The sequence below is a fragment of the Polypterus senegalus genome, chromosome 1 (genome assembly GCF_016835505.1).
Source record: "Polypterus senegalus isolate Bchr_013 chromosome 1, ASM1683550v1, whole genome shotgun sequence".
In the NCBI taxonomy this organism is placed as follows: Eukaryota; Metazoa; Chordata; class Cladistia; order Polypteriformes; family Polypteridae; genus Polypterus; species Polypterus senegalus.
The window spans coordinates 324,532,541-324,556,600 of NC_053154.1; the positions used below are offsets into that span (position 1 = coordinate 324,532,541).

General features: G+C 41.0%; 1 long non-coding RNA gene across 1 annotated transcript in view; it reads left to right on the forward strand.

Moving 5' to 3' along the window:
- LOC120515911 overlaps positions 1 to 18,734 on the forward strand; it is a 122,835-nt gene extending 104,101 nt beyond the window's left edge. The window contains exon 3 of the long non-coding RNA XR_005630731.1: positions 18,380 to 18,734. This is a non-coding gene — a long non-coding RNA (uncharacterized LOC120515911). The remainder of the gene's footprint in view (positions 1 to 18,379) is intronic.
- Positions 18,735 to 24,060: the final 5,326 nt, after the last annotated feature.

Here is a 24,060-nt window from a genome sequence, read left to right on the forward strand (position 1 = left end):
TTTAGTGCACCCCGCCACCCCCTGGCCTGGCGGATCATTACCTCCACTTGGTCCACTAAGCTTCTTCCTAATCGCACATGTGTGACACCATACATACTTGTGTTTAAGTTCTCCCACCTATAAGTCGGGGCTTGATTTTACCGTATAATTTCCTGTTTTTTATAATGTTGGTCATATAAGTCAAATGTGGAAAACTCACGCTATTGGTCCAAGAGATTACGATATGCTAATGCCCACCTGAGAGAGTAACCACGGAGCACACGGCCTTTTTTTCTATGTATTGTGCCTACGTGACCACATGGTAATACTCGAACTATTCCGAAGTGACGTTTGCACTGTTTTGTGTTCTTTGTATCTCACACCCTCATACACCTTTATCGTAAGAGCATTCCCTTATCTACGATGGAGCATTCGATCAGAAGAAAATATGAAGTTGGTTTTAAATTAAAAGTCATTGAAGTGGTGAAAGAAATTGGTAACTGCACTGCTGCAACAAAATTCGATGTGTCTGAGAAACTGATGTGAGATTGGAGGAGGCAATTAAAGAAATTTTAAGTGTATTTTTGAACAGGTGTATAAGTCAGGGTCTGATTTTATGATGGATTTTTCAACTTATACGCAAGTATATATGGTATTATGACAAATGTCACTCTGTTTTACGTTCCATGAGCCCCTACAGTATGTTAATCCCCATACTTATTACATACCTGTTTGTCTCATCACTCATAAGCTGAAAGGTCACTTACTGTTAAAAACAGCTTGAAGTAGTGGAGTGGTTGCTAATCCGTAGTGTTCACTAACACGCCGCATGGTTTGGGGAAGTCCAGTAGCCAGCTTGCCTCCCACGGATCGATGTCTGTGTAGTCATACAAGGGTGAATGTTGCCATAGGCTACTTGCATCAAAATTACAGTTCGATAAGTCATAGAGTCCAATTCAGCAATAACACAAAAAATAAATAAATTATACGCACGGAGTATATTGCTTTGTGCGTTTGCCTTACTCTCTTGCCCGATGTTGATGCTACTCCATACTACTCATGCATATGCAGAGATTGGACGTCAAATCAATGAGTCAACAGTCCTGTAGTAAAGAGGGCCTGCCTATAACGTAATGGTGAGTTTTGTCGACGTTTCCAGCCTCTGCCCTGCCCTCAACCCCTTGGGTCGACAAAAGTCGACATCTGCTCTCAAAGAGTTAAAGAATACTTGCTCCACAGTGCTCTGGATCTCAGACTGGGCTAAAGGTTCTCCTGACCCTAAGCACAAAGCAAAAATAACACAGGAGTGGCTTAGGAACAACTCTGGGAATCTCCTTGAGTGGCCCAGACAGAGTCCAGACTTGAATCCAATTGAACATGTCAGGTGAAACCTGAAAATAACTGTCTACCCACAGTCTCCATGGCAGAAAATCTCCCAATCCACAGTAATGTGGCGAGGTGCTCTCAGTGCCGTGACTACTATCTTCTCCAGATGCTAATGGAGTGTACAGATGTTTTTGGATTGTATAGTGGAGTATAGTGTCTCACACATAGATTGATAAGGTGTGCTTATCTCATGTCTTGTCTCATTTTAAAATGTAGGGAAGCTGGATAGGCCAGTTGTTGTTCTGGCATATTTATGAACCTATTAGATCAGAGAAGAATCTTTGTTAAGTGCTGGATTCGATGTAGAAAGCTTTTCATCAATCTGGCTGTAGCTAATTGTACAAGAGTGCTTTGTTATAACTTTACACCCTTGCTGAGTGCAGAGCTGCTGCTTTTATGGTCTATCTGTGACACCAGAAGCATGGAGTTAGTTGGGCAGGGAAAATTTATGAGGGAAGGAGGAAAATGAGCACCCTTTCCAAGAAGATAGCCTGGGGGAATACAGGTGGCCAAGATGACAGGACATGAACAGGCCAGCAGCTGGATATCATTACTTCCAAACTGGTTCAAGAGACGTGTCAAGAAGCCACAAAGTTTCTTTAAATCGGTGGTGGGCAAAGTCATTCCTGGAGGGCTGCAGTGGCTGCAGGTTTTTATTCCAACCAGTTTGCTTCATAAGAAGCACTTACTGCTCAAGTAACACTTCTGTTTCATTTTAGCTGTCTCACCTGTTAAGAATTTGAACCCTTATTGCTTATTTTACTCTAAAACAGCTGTATTCTTGGTTTTTAATTGTTCCTTATTAGCAATAAGATGCAAATAACAAAATAAACCAGCATTTCTCCATTTGTCTTGTTTCCATTTACACCTGTGTGTATTTATCATGCACAATTTGGTTTAATGAAATACTTTAATTAAGTGGTTTAAGTCCTATCTGACTGATAGGCAAGAGTTTGTTAGTCTTGGCAACAGCAGGTCCAGCTCAGTGCCCATCATACAAGGTGCTCCTCAGGGCTCTGTCCTCGGCCCTCTGCTCTTCTGTATCTGTGTGCTTTCTCTAATCAAAACTTTGCAGTGGGTTATCATTTTTATATAGATGACATTTCAATTCTAAAAGTGAAACTTCATCAGAGCTTTCTTAGCTCACACCTTGTGTCAGTGAAATTAAAACCTGCATAGAGCAGAATTCTTTAAAATAAAATTGCAACAAAACTGAACTCCTGCAAATTGGCACTAAAGAGCACCTAAAGAGAATGAGCTCCTTCTCAGTCACTCTTGACTGAGATCTCATCTGACCTTCTAATGCAAGGAATCTTCTTTTTTGATTCCTCCCTTTCTTATTCCGCCCACATAAACCACATTAAGAAACTTTCTTACTTTCACCTCGGTAACATATACCATGTTTGCTCATTCCTGTCCTTTTCTAATGCTGAGACACTTGTCTCTGCCTTTATCACATCCCACATCGCTTATTGTAACTCCCTACTGGCAGGTGCCATGTCTAATCTTATATCACAGCTCTTGTTGATTCAAAACTCTGCTGCAAAAGTCCTGATGCGGACTAGTAACAGTGAGCACATCACACCCATCCTGCTTCGCCTCCACTGGCTCCCTGTGTCTTACAGGATTGCATAAAAAATTCTGTTATTAACCTACAAAGCTTTAAATGGCCTCACACCAGACCGACTACATCAGTGGCCTTTTCCATCACTCTGCTCCTGCTCGTCCACTAAGGTCACCTGGCAATCTTATTGTGTCCCACACTAACCTTCACTATGTGGGTGACAGCAGGGCCTTCAGCTGTATAGCGCTGAGACTTTGGAATGACCTCCCGAAATTAAGGAGATCAGCAGACTCCATTCATTCTCTTAAAAAACAACTGAAAACTCATCTGCTCAGGACGGCTTTTAACTTAGTTAACCTGACATTCTGAAGCTTCTTTCAGTTTACCACTCTGTGCAGATGCTCAGGAAAATGTGTGTGTTATATCACAAATGATGTGATCTGCCGTGCTTTTAGTACTGAATATAGCACAGTACACCCCCAAAATTCGTGGGGGTTACGTTCCTAGAACACCTGTGAATTGTAAAAATCCGTGAATTTTGGATGTGGTTAAAAAAATGCCTATTTTCGTAGTTTAAACCCTAAATATGCCACCATAACACTTTCATTTAATTTAATTTCAAACTCAGCTTAATACAATACCTAAAAATAATGAATGTAAAGGTAAATCTGTATACTGTACTGCTATGTCTCCCGCGGTGCTAGAATGTAAAATACTGATGTTATCGCTATATGTACTGTAATTCATGCAAGCGCGTTTCCATTGCCAGAAGCCTTAGACGATGCAGCTCGTTTCTGCGGCATCTTAGGGCTTTAACCCTTAAACTGCCACATACTTGGGGTTAATGCATCCCTGGACACCAAATACTTTTTTGCGGCATTTTAAGTAAATGTCACAATTAACAAAGAAAAAGTGAAATTTTAATGGAATTTTTTTTTTTAACAACATTTTTTTTCAAGCAAAGAGCATCACAATTACTGCAATACTGATCATGTTACACACTGCTAATGAACTGTAAAAACTATTTAAAAAACTACTGGAACAATATGTACAAAGGGCAACTGACGCCATGGATGAAATTCAGTAAATCATAGAGCCAACTGCGCTTGAACTGTCTGCACTCAAGCACACAGAGGTAAGCACTAACGCTGGCAAGCTAGTCTAGTGCAGCGGCTCAATCCCAGGGTGAGGCTGCCATGCTGCAAGGTGTCATGCTTGGGTCACAGAATTGCACAGAAACACAGGAGATTGTAGAGACAGGAACTTTATTCAAACACTTCAAACAAACATGTCTCTTTCAGAAGTAAAAGAAGCTCAGTATTCATTTAGTTTAAACAACAGACAAACATCATAAGGGAGCACAACCGCCAACAGCAGCAGAGAATGTCTGGGGGAGGAGAGAGAAACAAAGCAATCAGCCAAAAAGGGCAGGTACTGTTCAGGCTTTTTAGTAAGTGTAGTGTTGCTCGAGAAGCCACAATCGAGAAGACGGTGATTTATTTATTTTTATGGTGGAGATTCCAGGGACACACCCAGCCTTGGCCTGACCTGCACACACTCACAAACAGGGACAAAAACAAAGCAAACTGGTAATCAAACAGCAAATAAAGAATGTAATGACAACAAATGAAATAAATGAAAACAACGATACCACCCCTGTTCCCCTAACAGTGATTACACATTAAATACAACAAAGCACAAACAAAACACACAGAGTAAATCATGAAAAACGGCAACGGATGAAATGTAATGATGAAAATAGAAAGTCCAGAGATCCGCACGTTGAATAGGAATGTACAGATAGTCCTACCGCTAGTTCCTGAAATGGTGAAGAAGGGTGGATGGGTTCAGGAGTGCTCCTTTCTTTGCAGGATGGCCATGAATCCAATTACAGTCCTCATGTACACAGGCAGATGGCAGACAATCCAGACGCACGAAACGATCCAGGACAAAACAATTAAGTACAGGTAACCCAACAGAAGGCAGACAGACAGGAACTTGAAACACAAATTACAAAAACTATTTTTTTTTGCTTTTGGTCACCGGCCCCCTTTTTAAAAGCCGCGCTGACATCCTTTGACCTCAACAGCCCCAGCACCCTCAGCAGAAGACCAATCAGAGCCACTGCAGGGACTGCTTGGAGTTGCAGTTTCAAATTCTATTGGCTACTGTCACAAACCGAAGTCGCAGGTTTCTCTACAGCTACTTCCTGTTCTCTCTCACAGTACAGTATTACCACGAAAAAAGTCGTAAAAATCGCGGAGGATATTGTTAGGTTCTAAGGAAAAATCCGCAAATGACTGAGACTGCAAACTCTGAACCACAACTTCATGGGGGTCTACTGTATTTTACTCTGGTTTATTGTCTTTTATTCTACTTAATGCCTTTGTAAATCATGTATATATCTTTTTTAATGTTCTATTTAGGAAACATCTGTAACCAATGTTACATATACCCACTGTTTCTTTAAGAGACTCTGTGAAGCGCCTTGAGCATAGGAAAGGCACTATATAAATTAAATGTGTAATTATTATTATTACTTGAAAGGAAAGTGAAGACAAAAAAGTGAAGGACTGAGAATTACTCATCCATATTAGACTTCAAATCATCCTTAGAAAGAAAAACAAATCTAGAATATGAAAATGACCTGATGTGGCAGAGTTAAAGCACTAACAAACCATGAAATTAAATTATTGGCAAGGATTGTTTTCTAATTAAGCAGCTGGGTTGGAGCAAAAACTTGCAGTGATTGCACTGTGATACGCTTATATCTTCTTATACAATATGCTACTGTGGCTGTCCATTTGTCTCTCCAGGATTTTAAATCACCTGTATCTCGCAAACCGTTTGACCTGTTGAGCTGAAACTTGGTACACATATACTATGTGACATCTACTATTCTCTTTCAAGGTGATGATTGACATTCAAGGTTATTCCTCTTTTTATTTTTATTTTATTGTAGAATCAACTCTCAGCAGTGGCCAGCAGGGCGGTCGTGCGGCTTATGTGTACGGGCGCCATTCTCATCCCTACCACCTTCGCCTTCACTTCCCCTATCTCTTCATATCTTAAATCATTTTTGAGGCAGATTAAAGACTTAAGTGCCAGCTTAAGTGAAAAATTCAGGTGATGTACTAAGTAATCGCAACACAAAATCTGACTTAATCAGTGTTAACGTGAAAAAATGCCGACAAAAGAAGAGAAGAAGCAGGCCACTAGGGTGGAGAAAAGACGAGCTGCTCAGGAAGGAGCAAGCGCATCAACCTCTGAGCAAACGAATGCTAAACGTACAGAGAAAGAGTAGGAAAACAATGAATGCTCAAGTCAAGTGTATTCACTGCATGTTATTGTGCAGTGCACCATTAACGGTTTTAGATATATTCTCTGTGAAACGTCAACAGATGGATTACTTTCTCTCCTGCCTGTTCTGGTATTTGATCCTGTTGCCCACAGCTAAAGATGTGAAAGAAAAGGGGAAGAACTGCACTACAGTCGCAGTCATTTCTGACGTGGCCAGCTGGTAAGAATAGACATGCAAGGGCTAGAGATGGCATTTGGGGTATTCTGTTAAGGTCCACGTATTAAAGACAAGACAAGGTGGATGCTTAAGGATGGTCGCAATTCAAAAGTCCAGGGGTTGAGCAGGTCAGTAGCTGTGGTGCTTCAGCAGGTCCGATGTCCAGAAGTTGTGGCCACTTTTGTTTGGTTTAAACATTGGAGAGAATTCTATCCTGGTACAATAAAGAAATTAGAGCTTAATGAGGATCTCTGCCATCTTGTGCTAGAAAAATAAAGAACCTTATCAGCAATTCTTCTGGCAGAGCCCAAGACATGTTTTATCACTGCATGATAATTAAAACAAAAGCAAAAATGTGTAATAAAAAGAAAAAGCAAGCAATGAAGCATAATACTAATAAGTGGAAATGATACACAATAGAATAAGCAGGTTACATGAGCGCAAAGCTTATTGAATACACAGAACACAGCAACGCAGGGGATATTAATTGAATTTCATGGTTGCCTACATTTTGCTATCAAGCCGATTTTGGGAGCAGAGCTCTCACAATTTATTTAGGATTTTCAGGTGAAAGAATACAGAAACATACAAATCAGTTTTGGTCAGGTGTTTTTGGTCCACAGAAGATGAGCAAAGTATTATTGTAAATCTGTCAAAAAAGAAAACACTGAGTCTGACCTGATAACAAAAAATAATGCAAACTGACTGATCAGTCCAGCGCTGTTATGTTAAGCCAGTGAATCCTACTCAGTCTGTTCAGACAGGATTATGGGGCCTGAGTCCGGCCACCTTAGCACTAAACAAGAATAGGTTGATAGATATGTGGATGGATAGAGAGATGGATGGATGGAAATGAAAGGCACTATATGACAGACAGCCGGAGAGATAAACAGATGGATATGAAAGACACTATATGGTAGATTATTATATTATCTATTATCTATTATATAACAGATAGATAGATAGATAGATAGATAGATAGATAGATAGATAGATAGATAGATAGATAGATAGATAGATAGATAGATAGATAGACAGATAGATAGATAGATAGATAGAAAGGGGGAATGAAAGGAACGATAGATAGTTGAAATTTTAATTTTGATGTTTTGTTATATTTCATGCCCCAAATAAATCTCTGATCATTAAAAGAAACAGTAAATATTTTACATATTGTCTGAAAGCACACAAACAGAGTTTGCAGTCTCATACAATACAAGAATAAATGATATACAGTTTCTCTCTCCCCACAGAAGGCACATTTATCGCTCACATCACTCTGAATTTTACTTAAAAACACATTAGTTGAGATGACCCAGGGTACGATTCTCCATTGTAAATCACCTGCTCTCTTATTATTAGGGGGTTTATAAAATTCTCTCCATGCTGGCCTGACCTCCACCTTTACATTTAATTTTTCAGTCCAGGGCGTCATGATGGTGTTTTTTAGATTTAAAAAATGGAAAACTTTGATGCAGTACACATACACGTCTTTCTTATTTAAAGATCGAAAAAAAATTCCTGTCTATCAAGCCTTAAAATCGAGTCCTCCCTCACAACATTCATGTCCAATTTGGGTTCCACCACCAGATCAGAAAAGCAGCCCTCCTCCTCCTCCTTCTCCATCTTTGGATGTACTGAAGTTGTGTTCCCCTGATTTTCTCTTAGCCTGATTTTTTTTTTATATTTTGCCATAAAGGATAATAGATAATTGACCGTTCTTAGTGATCGAATGCCCAGCCTTGAAACCAACACAGTGGCATCTCTAAAGCTCTTCTTGTCTTCCTCCAATAGCTGAGAAAAAACCACAATGCCACTTTTGATTAAAGCGTTTACAAAACTAATTTTAAAGAGTAGTGGACAAGAAGAATAAAGTATTAAAAATGAGGGGTTCATTAAAAAGTGAAGGGGATTTTGATGGCACTCTATGAATAAAGAAGCTCCAAGTAAGACTCCCTTATAAAATTTAGGTAATGGAGTGAGATCAAACCTGCTCAAGTCCATTAGCAATAACTGCACATCAAAACCCAAATTTTCAATCTTATGGAAAAATGAAAGAGCCATTCTTTTCCAAATTAGGGGTTCCAAAAAGAAAAAAAGGCGTTGTAAAACTAGCAAACTGAAACTAGCGGCCTTACAGCAGACATCAATCAGCCTTTGTCCTCCTTCCTCCACCGGTAAACTGATGAGTTCTTTCTTGAGCCAGTGCATGCCATTCCAAAAGTGTAAGAGTCCAGATGGCGGGTCGACACTCATCAGTCTGTGCCACAGCATGGAGGCAACGAGATTGTTGATAACAAGAGCTCTTCCTCTAAAAGAGAACTTAGGTGCAATCCACTGCCATTTCTTTAACCGTAAGTCAGTCTGTTGTAAAAAGCCCTCCCAGTTGTCCTTTTCAGTGTCCTCACCACCCACCACAACCCCAAGGTAACGGAAAGCTTTCCTACTCCAGCCCAGCCCTGATGGTAAGACTGGCAGAGGATGATGTGCCTAGTCCCCTGATAAATACGCATTCTCCTTCTCCCAGTTAACTTTAGCAGAAGATGCTCCTTAAAAAAGTGCTAAACATTTACACACAACATCTTGCATCAGAATTCACAAACACCACAACATCGTCTGCATAGGCCAGAAATTTCAAAGTTAGATTTTTAGACAGCGGAATTGTGAATCCCTGCAGGTGCTTATCAAGCTGCCTAAGAAAAGGTTCAATGAAGATGGCATATAACATCCCTGACAAAGGACACCCCTGACGAATCCCGCTGGTCACAACGAATGGCCGGCTTAACACCCCATTGATTTTTAATACTCCAAACACATTGGAATACAACAATTTGATGTACTTTATAAAATGTAAACCAAAACCAAACGCTCTTAAAGTTGTAAACAAATATTTGTGGTCGACCCGATCAAAAGCCTTTTCTTGGTCTAACGATAGAACGGCAACATCGAGAATGAAAGTTTTCGATGCAGAAATGACGTCCCTCAGCACAAATATGTTGTCGTAAATTTGTCTGTCCGGTACGCAGTAGGACTGTTTGGGGTTGATGATGCTGCTAATCACTTTTCTCAGTCTCATCGCTAACCCCTTCGAGATGATTTTATAGTCCGAGCGGAGTAAGCTCACGGGCCTCAAGTTCTTCAGAAGGCAGAGGTTGCCTTTCTTAGGCAGCAAAGTGACAACAGCTCGGCGACAGCTGACTGGAAGCTCCCCTGCTTGCAAACTGTCTTGTACCACCTCAAAGAAGTCCAGGCCTAATAATGGCCAGAACTGTTTATAAAATTCAATCGGTAAGCCATCAATTCCCGGCGTCTTCCCAGTATTTAGACTCTCTAGTGCAATTATGAGTTCTTGAACAGTAAGGTCGCTGTTCAGAAACTCGGCTGAATTGGCAGAAATATGAGGCAGTCCTTTTAGAAAAGTGGTCGAAGAAGAGAAACTGAGCGACTCCTTTGAAAACAAAGTCTCGTAAAAAGACACAGCAAAATCCCGGATGTCCTCAGGCTCTCTCAACTCTTCTCCAGTGTCTTTTTGGAGGACATGAATAACTTTTCTTTGGGCCTCCTTTTTTTCCAAAGCAAAGAAAAATTTTGTAGGTGCATCGAGGTGGTTAAGTTGTTGAAAGCGAGAACGTATTAAAGCTCCGTGAACTCGAAGTTCCAATAAATCCTGAAGTGTCATTTTCTTTGTGCTCAGGTTGTGCAACAGACCCTCAGAGTAGCCATTTAGCCATTTAGAGTCTGATGGATCTCTGTGATCTCCTCCTCGAGTTTCTTCATTTTTAAAATGCAGACCTTGGTGACGTGTTCAGTGTACTGTTGACAGAATTGTTGAATCTGCACCTTGGACACGTCCCACCACTGTCTCAGGGATCCAAAACGCAGTTTGGTGGAACTCCACTGCTTCCAAAAGAAATGAAAACATTCGAAAAAGTGACTGTCCGGAAGGAGAGTTGTGTTGAAATGCCAGTAAGATTTATATTTTTGTGGAGATGGGAGGAGAAAAGTAACAGAAACCAGAGAGTGATCGGAAAAAGCGACAGGAGTGATGAGAGTGTTAGTTAATAAACTGAGGTTCCGTTTTGGACTGTAAAAGCGATCTAAGCGAGCAAACAAGAGGTGTCCTCTGCTCCCTTTGAGCCATATGAACTGTTTGTCAGCTGAAAAGTAAGAGCGCCACACATCGACCAAGTCGTAGGCCTCGACGATTTCCTTGAGTTTCCTGACTGAACCAAAGTGCGGCTCGGCCCCATTTCTATCCATAAACCAGTCCTCTGTACAATTAAAATCCCCCCCAGCACAACAATCTCATTATTAGTAAATTCATCCAAAACCCCCCTTAATAATTAAAACAAAATCCACCCTGACAGTGCCGTTATTGGGGGCTTAAACATTAATAAAGACCAACGAGTGGGGGCCACCCTCTGCTTGCACAACAGTCTGCCAGCCATAACCTCAGTCACGTTTGTGATTTTAAACAAAGAGGTTTTACTAATCAGCACCGCCACCCCTGCGCTCACACTGGTGCCATAACTGAAAAAGCCCTTTCCTCCCCAGTCCTGCACCCAGGCAGCCTGACTCTGCGGATCTGTGTGGGTCTCTTGTAGGAAACCCACATCTAAGTGCTTTTGTCGTAAAAACTCACAGACCAAGTTCCTCTTTAAATTGCCTTGACAGCCATTCACATTTAGGGTACCCACATGTAACTCAGCCATACTGTAGTTACACCACAAAAGAAACAAAAACCACACCAGAAAACCAAGATATTCACTTTCTTGACTGCAGCATCCATCAGAACTTATTTTGAAGAATTTTGTGCACTCTGCTCATTACGTTTTTTAACCTGGTGGTCTCCTTTTGGTCCAACCCTAAATTAGCTGCATTATGCTTTATATTTTTTGCTGAGCTCAAAAAGAGTTCAAGGTCTGGAAAATAGTCCTGCACTTGAACACCCCTCTTTCCCTCTATATATTCCAAGAACTTCCTGATGCTCTTTGTGCTGTAACCCCCTTTAGGTTCCATAGCAAACACTGAGAAGGTGTTATCAGAAATGTCAGAGGTATTCTCTCCTTCACCTTCCACACCTTCACCACTACCTGCAACATCATTCTTTTTAACTAACACAATTTGTTTTTTGGACAGTTTGTCCGACATTAAAATCTTTTTTGCACCCGTGGTGGACTCCACTGCTTCTTTTCTTTTCCTAGTGGTTATTTGTGATGTCTCCTTACACCCACTCGACTCCACACTCACATCCATCTTGTCTGCCTCACTCACTGCTGCTCACTTTGGAACTTTTTATTTTTATCATGCCTTTTATTAGGCACGATGGATAGATAGATAGATAGATAGATAGATAGATAGATAGATAGATAGATAGATAGATAGATAGATGGATAGATAGGAGGAATGAAATGCACTATATTTTGTGAAATTCCCCTTGGTATTAATAAAGTATCTATCTATCTATCTATCTATCATATAATAGATAGCTAGATCAACATGAAAGGGACTATATGACAGACAGCCGGAGGGATAAATATATAGATATGAAAGACACTATATGGTAGATTATTATATTATCTATTATCTATTATATAAAAGATAGATAGATAGATAGATAGATAGATAGATAGATAGATAGATAGATAGATAGATAGATAGATAGATAGATAGATAGATAGATAGATAGGAGGAATGAAATGCACTATATTTTGTGAAATTCCCCTTGGTATTAATAAAGTATCTATCTATCTATCTATCTATCTATCTATCTATCTATCTATCTATCATATAATAGATAGCTAGATCAACATGAAAGGGACTATATGACAGACAGCCGGAGGGATAAATATATAGATATGAAAGACACTATATGGTAGATTATTATATTATCTATTATCTATTATATAAAAGATAGATAGATAGATAGATAGATAGATAGATAGATAGATAGATAGATAGATAGATAGATAGATAGATAGATAGATCATTCATTTGATCCATCGATGGTGGAGGCCCAGAGAGAGTGAGATGGTGTGTATGAGGCACTCCAGTCTTATAAGGAGTGCTAGCTGAGCAGTTGGTTGCTTGTAAGGAGCAGATTGAGGTTCTGTGAGCCAGAAGACTCTCCTGCCATTTTTTGAGGAGTTGTTTTCAATGAGTGGGCTGAAGCAGAGTCCAGTTTTTATTATTTTTGTTATTTTTAAAGGCTGCTAATAACCCTTTACTGTCCGAGTATATATTGGGGTAAGAACCTTTGTTTTTATTTTTGTGCTGTTCTCTCACCAAGAATTATTTTGAATCTGGAATACTTTTTTTTGAACCATAAACTTCACTGTCAACATTTGCACCTGGAGCTGTGAGTTCTTTTAACTAATTTATTGTGGAAGAAATGCACCTTTTTCGTACATCGGCCTCTCTAGCATTTCTCTTATAACACCCACAGTCCCAGTCAACCACAAACTATTAGCAGGTCATCTTCTCCGGCAGGCGGCTTGTGACACATTGCCCAATACTAGCCAGGGGTTGATGGTGATCCTCTCCCTAGTGGGGCATTCTGAGCGTATTTTCAGACACACAACACTGGCTGTATCAGGTGCACATTAGCAAACATTTGATAACAAGATGCCATTTAGCCCAGCAAAGTTCACCAAATCTGGGTTTCTTAGGAGACTGGGTATTGACATCCCTCACACCTGTGGCCAGTGCGTATCTACAATGTGGTGTGCTGGGCTGGTAACATCACCTCAAGAGAGGCTCACCGAATCAAGGAGCTCATCAAAAGGTCAGGCTCCATTACGGGATTCACTCTGGACCCCCTGGGGGTCGTAGCAAAGGAGAGAATTAAAACAAAACTGAGATCCATTATGAGCAAAGCTGCACATCCTCTCCATGACACACTAAAACTGAGGACATTCAGCCAGCAAATTATTCAGCTGAGATGGGGGCTTCTTTACACCAACAGCAGTATGTCTGCATAATGCCTCACTGTGAGTGGGACAGCCAAGTCAGATGTTTTCTTTCTTTTTAATTGTCTCCTTTGTTCAGACCAAAGTGTATGTGAATATTTATTTATTTATACACCTATTTGTTTATTTCAATTAGCTCCTGTAAAAAGCCTAATTTCCTCTCGGGACAAACAAAGTTCTATTTATAAAGGTCTGTCTATGTCAAAAGGCTTGGGTTCAAGAACCAGTTCCATGAAATGGCTCCATATTTTGCCTTTTTATACTAAACCGATTTATTTGAATACATTTTTTAAGAGAACCCACATGTTGCATGTTGGTCAGACCTGAAAATAAGGACTTCACTGACCTCTGAATAACAGTTTCTCCCCTGTTGCTATTAGGGCACTGAATGCCACCTAAACCCCTCCAATGCAGCAGTGCAATAGATGACATCTTGTGAAATAGTATTCCATGTTCAGTTAAGGTCTTATGTTGAATGTTTGTCTTCTACCTTATTTCTTCTTATCCTTTTGTAATTATATGTATTTAGATTTTGACACCACAGGGACTGCACCTAATTTTATTGTATTTGTTACAACGACAATAAAGATATTCTGATATTCTGATTTTGATATTCTCTGACATAATACTGCCTAATGGACTGGCTAGAGTCAGGATTGTAATGTGCCTAGTAACCACTAGGGGGCAGCAGAGTAGAATGATTCCTACCTTTTTCTCTGTTAGGTTGCCTTTTACTGTTAATGTACAGATGTTCCTGTAGGAGCTCATTTCAGCAGCCATGGACACTGTGAGAGGAACTTTAAAGTCCCAGGGCTTATGGGCAACTTCAGAACACAGCAAGAGAGAAAAGAATGGGAAGTTAAGGCCAGATACGAGGATTGTTGGCATCTCTCAGACTGACACAGACAGCCTGTCTACAGACGCACATTATAATGAAAACTCATCAGAAACGTCAAAAGACTTTGTTGGACAGTTATCTTATCCAAAGATCTTGCCTATACATTGTGCTCCTCTCTTTCTTAATGAATCTTAGCCTGGAGAGGTCTATTAATTTTTTACATTTAAGATGTCTCTATTAAAGGTTTTCCAATGTTGTATCTGTTCTGGTGTCTCTATAAACACAGGGAACTCCAGTTTCTGTATTACATCTTTGCCTGAAGAAGAGGCCTGAGTTGCCTCGAAAGCTTGCATATTGTAATCTTTTTAGTTAGCCAATGAAAGGTGTCGTTTTGCTTGACTTCTCACTACATTCATAATGGCTAACACGGTACAGCACCCTCATACTGTTAATGATCAATATACTTAGACAAATTTGAACCCTAAATTATTCCACACACACACACGCACGCATATATACCCTGTTTCCCCAAAAATAAGACCAGAAGATGCACTAGGGGATGTCTTCTATTTATTCATGTACAACAATATACATTTATCCAGATACAGTCATGCCATTTTCTTCTGGAATATCATCATAACTCTCCACATTCAAACCCTGAATTCCAGCCTGAATTTTTTGCTACTCCAGCCGCTTTGAGGATCCTCCAGGATTGATGTGTGAAGCAAAATGGCGACATACAGATGTATTCATGGTGCTTTTATATTCAAGTGTCGCATATTCCCGATCATAATGACACGATACATTTTAAAGGTCTCACATACCGTCTTCTGTGCCGTCTTTTTTTACCTTCACAATATCATCAGAATGTACGCAGTGGCGTAGCTGGGGGCAAGAGGGGACATCTGTCCCCGGGCGCAGCATCCAGGGGGCGCCAAATTTCCCTTCCCCATTGCATTTTTGCAAACAGGAGGGTGTGTGAAATCTCCAGTTATTCCCGGGCGCTGAAAACCCTAGCTATGAATGTATGGTGGCGTATTTGAGCCACAGAGAAAAAGAATTAAGGACGTGGTGAAATTGTCTGTTTTGTGATTAAAGTGGAAATGTCAGTTTTAACCTCAAAATATCTACTTTAACCTCGTAGTTTATATTATCATTGAAGCAGACCGTCGTAAACATCATCTTAAAACCGACCCAGTTATTAATTGCTATGCACTGCTGGGGCTTCCTCCTGAACTGACAGCAGCAATCGCCACACAGAACACGTTACATTTCTGATTTGCCAGCTCTCTGCACATTTAGAATCTTAGATTTATACTTGATATCACTTTCATGATGAAATGCATTAAAATATGTATGTTACATTTTACAGATAAATCGTTAACTTTGTTTAAATAATGAATACTAATAGTTACGCGTATGGGGTGGCATGGTGGCAGAGTGGTAGTGCTGCTGTCTCGCAGGGATTCACGTCCTTCTGGAGTTGGCACGTTTTCCTGGTGGGTTTCCACAGTGTGCTCAGTTTTCCATCCAAAGACATGAAGGTTTGGGTGGTGATTTGGTGACACTACAATGACGCCAGTGTATGTGAGTCTTGTGTCCACCTTGCAATGAGCTGATGTGCCGTCCAGAGATTTTGTTTCTGCCTCGTGCCCGATGCTGCAGGAATGGCCGCATCCCCGAATTGATGGATGTAATCATTAAACATCCTTTTCAGAGATACTGTGGCAATGTGTCCTCGGAATTTAATGGCTGTTTGGGGCACACGTGTCACATCGCGTGAAGTATAAACTCTGCCTTAAGCGCCTTACTTTGACTAGGGTTTATTTTTGGGGTAGGACTTATATTACAGAGCAGCCTGAAAATCATGCTACGGCTTATTTTCGGGGAAACACGGTATATATATATATGTATGTATGTAGATATATTTCTCTGTACGTATTATAATGTTCTTTTCTTTTGTTCTTTCTGATATTTTAAGAGTGGGTGATGCCTATCAGTGGCAAATGAGTTGAACTGACTGTGTGGCCGGGACCCTTGACTCCATAATGAAAAAGCATTAAATGTCTCCGAGTAGAATGCACAATCTGCAGTCCTGTGGCTGATTATTGTTGATAATTTTAGGCAAAGAACAGGAGAATTTCCCCATCCTGTTTAGTCAAGCCCACTCTGTGCAGATGGCACTTACAGTCATTGATTTGTTACTCCACTCTTAAAGGTTTCTGTGTCTTTATCCATCCATCCATTATCCAACCTGTAATATCCTAACACAGGGTCACGTGGGTCTGCTGGAGCCAATCCCATCCAACACAGGGCGCAAGGCAGGAAACAAACCCTGGGCAGGACACCAGCCCACCACAGGGCACACACACACACACACCACACACCAAGCACACACTAGGGACAATTTAGGATCGCCAATGCACCTAACCTGCATGTCTTTGGACTGTGGGAGAAAACTGGAGTACCCGGAGGAAACCCACGCAGACACGGGGAGAACATGCGTGAACCCGAGTCTCCTAACTGCGAGGCAGAAGTTAACTGCGCCACCGTGCCGCCCTTCTGTGTGTTTAATAAATTTCTATGTGGTGGTCCGCTGAGCCAAATGTTTTCCTTGTTACAATTCATGCTCAAATATTTCTGTGTGGTGTTCGTATTTAGATTAAATAGAGAAGTTATAGGCCATGCTGTATTGTTTTCAGATTTTAAAAGCTTCCCCTTTTCACAATAAAAGCACTTCTTCTTTGCGTCCTAAAGCTTGAATTGCCTGTGAATGAATAGCGACAGGCACACTTAGACATTTTGTCACGGAAACAGCCTCCCATCCTTTTTTTAAGTTCCTCAGTTGCTGGTGGTGAGGCAACGGGGAGTTGGAGCAACTCCTAGAGACAGCTGGCACAAGATAAAAACCTGCGCTGCCAGGGGCGCTAGTTAATCACAAGGCACACACCCACTCTGGGGAAATTTGTGGCCATCAGTAAGCATTTGGGCAACAAGAGGAAACCCACGTAAAACAGGAAAAACATGTGGCCTCCACACTCAAGGCAGGCACCATCAGGTCTAAGTAGGGCGACCCAAAGAAATGCCCTGGCAAGAATGTTGACTGGGCAGAAGAAGGAATTTCTTGGATTCTGATCTTTCAAAACAGGTTACAGTAATGGCAGGATTAAAGGTGCTAGAGAGCCTTATGACATGATGGCCTCTTGAGAGGAGTGCAGAGGGTGCAGAGTCACTTGTGGTGAAGAAGAGTCACCAGAACAAAGTCCAGGTAATGGGCAGCTATGGTGGAATAGTCCGCTTAGTCAGGGTCAGACAGGCTCTCGGGCAGGCAGCTGGGCTGGTTATGTGGCCCACTATGTGGTAAAGGTCTTAAGCTGTAATTTGATTGGCTGTTTCAAACTCCTGCTTGTGACTCTGAGCGAGTCACTTATTGTCTACAGAAACAATAGCATTGTAGTACTTGTAAACAACAACAATTGCCCTGACAAGGATCCTACATTCATCCTCATTGGGACACCAGTCCATCCAACATGGCAACAACAACAGCAACAACATTTATTTATGTAGCACATTTTCATACAAATGGTGTAGTGCTTTACAAGATGAAGAAAGAAAAAAGAAAAAATTTAAATAAGATTGGACAATACTAAGTAACAAAGAATAAAGTATGGGCCAATGGCCAGGATGACAGATAAAACAAACAAAAAAAAAGTCTGCAGGGGTTCAGAGGCCACGAGACCACCCAGGCCCCCACTACATAGCACTCACGTAAACAGAATGAAACAGCAAAATATGAAATGCTACAAATGTATGGACAGAATTCTTCACCTCCCTTTCATGCTTGAAAATGTATCCTAATACATCCTGAAAAGCTAAAGTTAGTCGGAGATCAAAACTCGCCCAATGGGACAACGTATGCCCATAACATCTTCAAAGAAGTTAACACGACTTCCATTTGCTGACGAGATATCTAATAGTCAGGATTTCTTCCTTGGCTTAGGTTTAATTTCCTTTTTTGTTGGTGTTTCTGAGTTATTATTTTCCATGTGTTTTTTGTTGTTATGCAAATCGTCCTAATATTTGTATGCCTATTTATGGTGTGTGTTTTTCTCTCTCCCTCTTTTTAGACAGTCTAGACAGAGAGATGTTGTGGAAGCAGCACCATCATTGGGATTCCCCAGGAGCACCGTAGTCTCAGTAATTCTGAAATGGAGGACGCTTGTGACCACCAGAATTCTTCCTAGAGTTGGTTATCTGGTCAACCTGAGTAGCCGGGCAAAAAGGGGCATTGGTCAGAGAGGTGACCAATGGTCACGCCAACAGAGCTTCAGAGGTCCCCTGCTGAGATGGGAGGACCTGTTGGAATGACAACCATCTCAGCAGCCCTCAATCAGTATATGGCAGAGCGGCCAGACTCAAGCCACTCTTGAGTAAAAGGCATGTTACAAAAACAGAACCTGCTCAATTTTCCTCACCTCCCACCTTCTTCTATGCTGGAAAAAATATTGCTCAGTTTCGAGGATTCAGACAGCATTTCCGTAATATATATAAAACCATTTTACAGTCCCTCCCTTTTCAAAGATCCAAGAGGACAGTGGGAAAAGGATCTCTCACTCAACATCTCAGAAAAGGAGTGGAAGGTAGCAATGCAGAGAATCCACACGAGCTCCATATGCGCAAATCATACAATCATCCATCCATCCATTATCCAACCCGCTATATCCTAACCACAGGGTCACAGGGGTCTGCTGGAGCCAATCCCAGCCAACACAGGGCGCAAGGCAGGAAACCAACCTCGGGCAGGGCGCCAGCCCACTGCAGGGATACAATCACTCAACTCAAAATTATATATCGAGCACATCTGTCTCGCTTAAAATTGCCCACAATGTTTGCTCAACTGGATTAATCCTAACTCTTCTATTCTGTCAGCGGGTAACTGATGTTATCTACTATTTGAAATTGGAAAAAATCAAATTCTCACTTGTGCAGAACTTTTTCCAAACCTGCTAGGATCTGAGCAATAACATTAAAGAGTAAGCATTTAAACTGAGGAAGCAGGTTCTCTCCCCGCTTTTACTCCATTTATCTTTATTCACTTATTAATTCAGCTATTTTTACTTATTTTTACTAGCTTGTAGCACACCTTTCAGAGAACATGTTCTCACTTTGTCCTTATGGGTTTTTCTCAGTTGCTTTGGTGCATTTCTCACAACAGAATTGCAGTTCTCAAAACGGCTCGTTCAATTCCCACAACCTTTAGTCAGTTGTGCACATCATAACAGCAATTTCTGGGAGTTTTCGTCATTTTGCAATTGCTTTAGTTCACTCAGGCAGATGCTTATGTGCAATTCTCAGCTCTATCATGCATCAGCGGTTGCTTATGTCATGGTGATCAAAATGCATTGTGTAGCCCTCTTTTGCATAGTCTTACACTCCAGACAAACTTGTCGTTTTTTCATTGTGTAAGTCATTGCAGTCAAAAGAGTTCAACAAGATATCATTGGCTGTCAAGTGTATTTTATAGGTTTCTACAAAACTTTTTTTGGTTTGTATTCACCATACTAATGATTCCTGCAGCACCTTAAATTGCTCTCAGGTGACACGTTATTCGGGGCAGGTGTCAGATCTTAGATCAATCAGTCTCAGTTGCTTTGGTGCATTTCTCTCAACAGACTTAACATTTGCATAACAGCGAGCGCATTTCTCAAACCACGTAGTGCAAATGGCAAAACATCATCAATGGCAAACAACATCAAAATACAAAACACTTTTCAGTATGTATAGTTGTTTTCGATGTTGTATTTTTTTTCCTTCATTTCATATGTTATACATAAAGTATTAGACTCCAAGTGCAGTGCATGGTATGTCACCATATACCTGTGCAATCAATAAAATATTCTTCTTGAATCAATCTCCCGCAATCGGTGTTTTGTATTTTTATGTTTCCTGCCCTTGTCTTTCAGATGTTTTGTGCTTCAGAAAATGCTTAGATTGTGCCAATTTTATATTGATAATATGACTTTACATTTTGGCTGTCGTGTCCGTGGACGATGATTCATGGACTTGGCATTTTGATGGCTCTGACATATTCAGCGATGTAAATACTTGCTTTTGAGGCATGGATTAAGGATTTTGAAGAGGTTACCTGCTTTTGCTGGTCATCCATGATGTTTTGCCATTTGCACTAAGTGGTTTGAGTAATGCACTCGCTGTTATGCAAATGTTAAGTCTGGTGTGAGAAATGCACCAAAGCAACTGAGAAAAACTGTTAAGTGTAGACTGATGGGCAAAGATGGCAAATGTATCCATTGAAAAGTAAAGTGCAGAAAGTGAAGGGCTCTGAATACTGTAACATAACATTTTAAAGACCCCCTCATTCTTTTTAGTGACATCATTTGGCACAAGGCAGGAAACAACCCAGAACAGGGTGTTCGTCTGTCACACTCCCCACTCACACAAACTCGCCATGACAGGGCCAGTTTAGAATGGGCAGTGTGGAATATGGCCGGCCAGTCATCCCGGCCAATACCCCCAGGCCGCCAGGTGGAGCCCTCCCTGTACCATGGAAGCGCAGGGAATGATGGACAGTGGAGTTTTCCTTTACAGCCCTGCTGGATACCTTGGGGGCTAACAGAGGACGCTGCAGGTAGGCCCAGAGACTCTTACGTGCCTTATAACCCGGAAGTACGTCCTAGTCACAGCGACAGGAGGAATGACGTACTTCCGGGATGAAGAAGAGGACTTTTGATCTGACCCGGAAGTGATAGGAAGTCACATGGACTGAAGGATCAGAAACACTTCCGGGTCAGGAAACTGTGGGAGATCCCAGACGGCAAGCTGAGCTGGGTGGAAGGGTGGCAACGTGTCTTGGATTGTGGAGGTTTATTGATTATTATTGATAGTATTGTGATTTATATGAGGATTGTGGAGAGGAGGGTGCTTTGTGCACGTATTTGCTTCAATAAAGTCAACTATTGGACTTTTACCTGGTGTCTGGCGTATAGTCTGAGGGTTCAAGGGGACAGCAGCGCCCCCTATCTGTCACAGCAGTTAACCATAACTTGCGGCTCTTTGGGGATATGGAAGGAAAAATGGAGAACCCTGAGAAAACACATTTGGGGAAAATGTCAAAACTCTTTCACCGCGTGTGGGAATCTTGTAATCTTTTTGCTGTATCTTCATGCCAGAAGGTGCTGACCACTAAACTTCTGTGCTGCTCTTAAATACAGTGCTCTCCATAATATTTGAGACAAAGACACATTTTTCCTTGATTTAACCTCTCTGCTCTAAAGTTAAAAATTATAAATCAAACATTTCAGACATTGTGATTAAAGTGCACATGGCAGACTTTCATTTAAGGGGATTTGCATTCATTTTGGTCACACCATGTTGGAATTACAACACCTTTTCTACATGGTCTCTCATGTCAGGGCACCATAATGTTTAGGACAATTGGCAACACAGGTGTTTGTGATCACTCTGGTGGGTTTCATTGCTTTATAAGATACCCCCGGCCTGCTGCTACCCTTTGGAGTCTGGAGTTGCCATTGTTCAACATGAGGACAAGAGCTGTGCCAATGAAAGTCAAATAAGCCATTATGAGGCTGACAAACAAGAATAAAACCTTTTTAGACATCCGTAAAACCTTAGGATGACCAAAATCAACTGTCTGGAACATCATTAAGAAGAAGGAACACACAGGTGAGCTCAGTAATCAAAGGGACAGGTAGGCCAAGGAAGACCACCACTGCTGAAGACAAAAAAATCCTCACCATGGTAAAGAAAAAACAAAAGCACCAAACGCCTGTCTGACAGAACACAAACAGACTTCCGGGGACCGATGTGTGTGTGTCAGAGACGACTACCAGCAGAAGACGTCACGAACAGAAACACAGAGGCCACACTGCAAGATGCAGACCAGTAGTTAGCCACAAAAACAGGATGGACAAATTACAGTTTGAGAAAAAGAAATCAAAAGAGCCTGCAGAAATCTGGGAAAAGGTCACATGGACAGATCAATAAAAGAATCTAGGACAACTGAGATGAGAACATGCCATTCAGCCCAACAAAGCTCACCAGTCCTGTCCATTTAATTCTTCTAAAAAACTTCAAGTCGAGTTTTGAAAGTCCCTAAAGTCCTAATGTCTGCCACACTACTTGGTCACTTATTCCATGTGTCTGTTTGAAGAAAAACTTCCTAAAGTTTGTGTGAAATTCACCCTTAGCAAGTTTCCAACTGTGTCCCCATGTTCTTGATGAACTCATTTTAAAGTCACCGTCTCAATCCACTGGACTAATTCCCTTTATAATTTTTAACACTTCAATCGTGTCTCCTCTTAATCTTCTTCTTCTTATTAAACTGTAAAGGCTCAGCTCTTTTAATCTTTCCTCCTAACTCATCCCCTGTAGCCCTGGACTCGGCCTAGTCGCTCTTCTCTGGACCTTCTCTAGTGCTGCTGTGTCCTTTTTGTAGCCTGGAGACCAAAACTGCACCCAGGACTCCAGATGAGGCCTCACTAGTGAGTTATAAAGTTTGAGCAGAACCTCCTGTGACTTGTACTCCACACATCAAGACGCTATATAACCTGACATTCTGTTAGCCTTCTTAATGGCTTCTGAACACTGTCTGGAAGTTGAGTCCACTATGTCTCCTAAATCCTTCTCATAAGGTGTACTTTCAATTTTTAAACCTTCCATTGTTTATTCGTAACTAATATTTTAACTTCCTATGTGTAATACTTTACATTTACTGATATTAAATTTCACCTGCCACAAATCTGCCCAAGCCTGTATGTTGTCAAAATCCCTCTGTGACTATTCAATGGATTCCAAATTATCTGTCAATCCACCTCTCTTGGTGTTATCTGCAAACATAACCAGCTTGTTACTTATATTCCTATCCAAATCATTTATATATTAAAAATAGCAGCAGCCCCAGCCCTCTTAATGCCGGCCAATTCTGATGAGGTTCCTCACATCGTCACCCTCTGCTTCATGTGTCTGAGTCAATTCCTCACCCATTGACACACCATACCCAGAACTCCCACTTTTTGTAGTTTGATGCCCAACCTCTCATGTGGCACCTTATCAGATGTTTTCTGAATGTCAAGATACTGTAAATCATATTATCTGCTCCACTCTGATCATATCCTTCTGTTGCTTCCTTATAGAATTACCAGCATGTTAGTAAAACACGACCTTCCTCTTCTGAGCCCACGCTGACTGTTCAGTAAATCCCCTGTTCAGTAAACTGCATGTTGCCCAATCTTATCCTTAATAATTCCTTCCATTAATTTTCCTGTGATGCACATTACGCTTACTGGCCTATAGTTACTTGGATTTACCTAGTCACCTTTATTTATAATGCGATAATATTTGCCATTTTGAAATCCTGCAGTATTTCCCCAGTGCGCAGCGACTTCTTAAAAATGTGCATCAAGGGTTTATATCTGTACTCGCTAGCCTCCCTAAGAACTCGAGGATAAATATGATCTGGTCCTGGAGATACGTTTGATTTCAGCCTATTTAATCTGAGCAACTCTTCTCCCTCTACAATTTCCAAATCCCTCAGTACCTCCTTAGTAATCCCATTTACCACTGGGAGGTTGTTCACTTGCTCACTTGTGAAGACCTCAGAAAAATGTGAGTTTAGAGCGTCCGCTATTTCACTGTCTGTATCTTTTAATTCCCTTTTACTGTTCCTGATGCACTTCATCTCCTCCTTGATTGTTCTTTTACAACTAAAATACTGAAAGAATCTCTTAGAGTCATCTTTCACCGTATCTTTTTATCTACAGTCATATGAAAA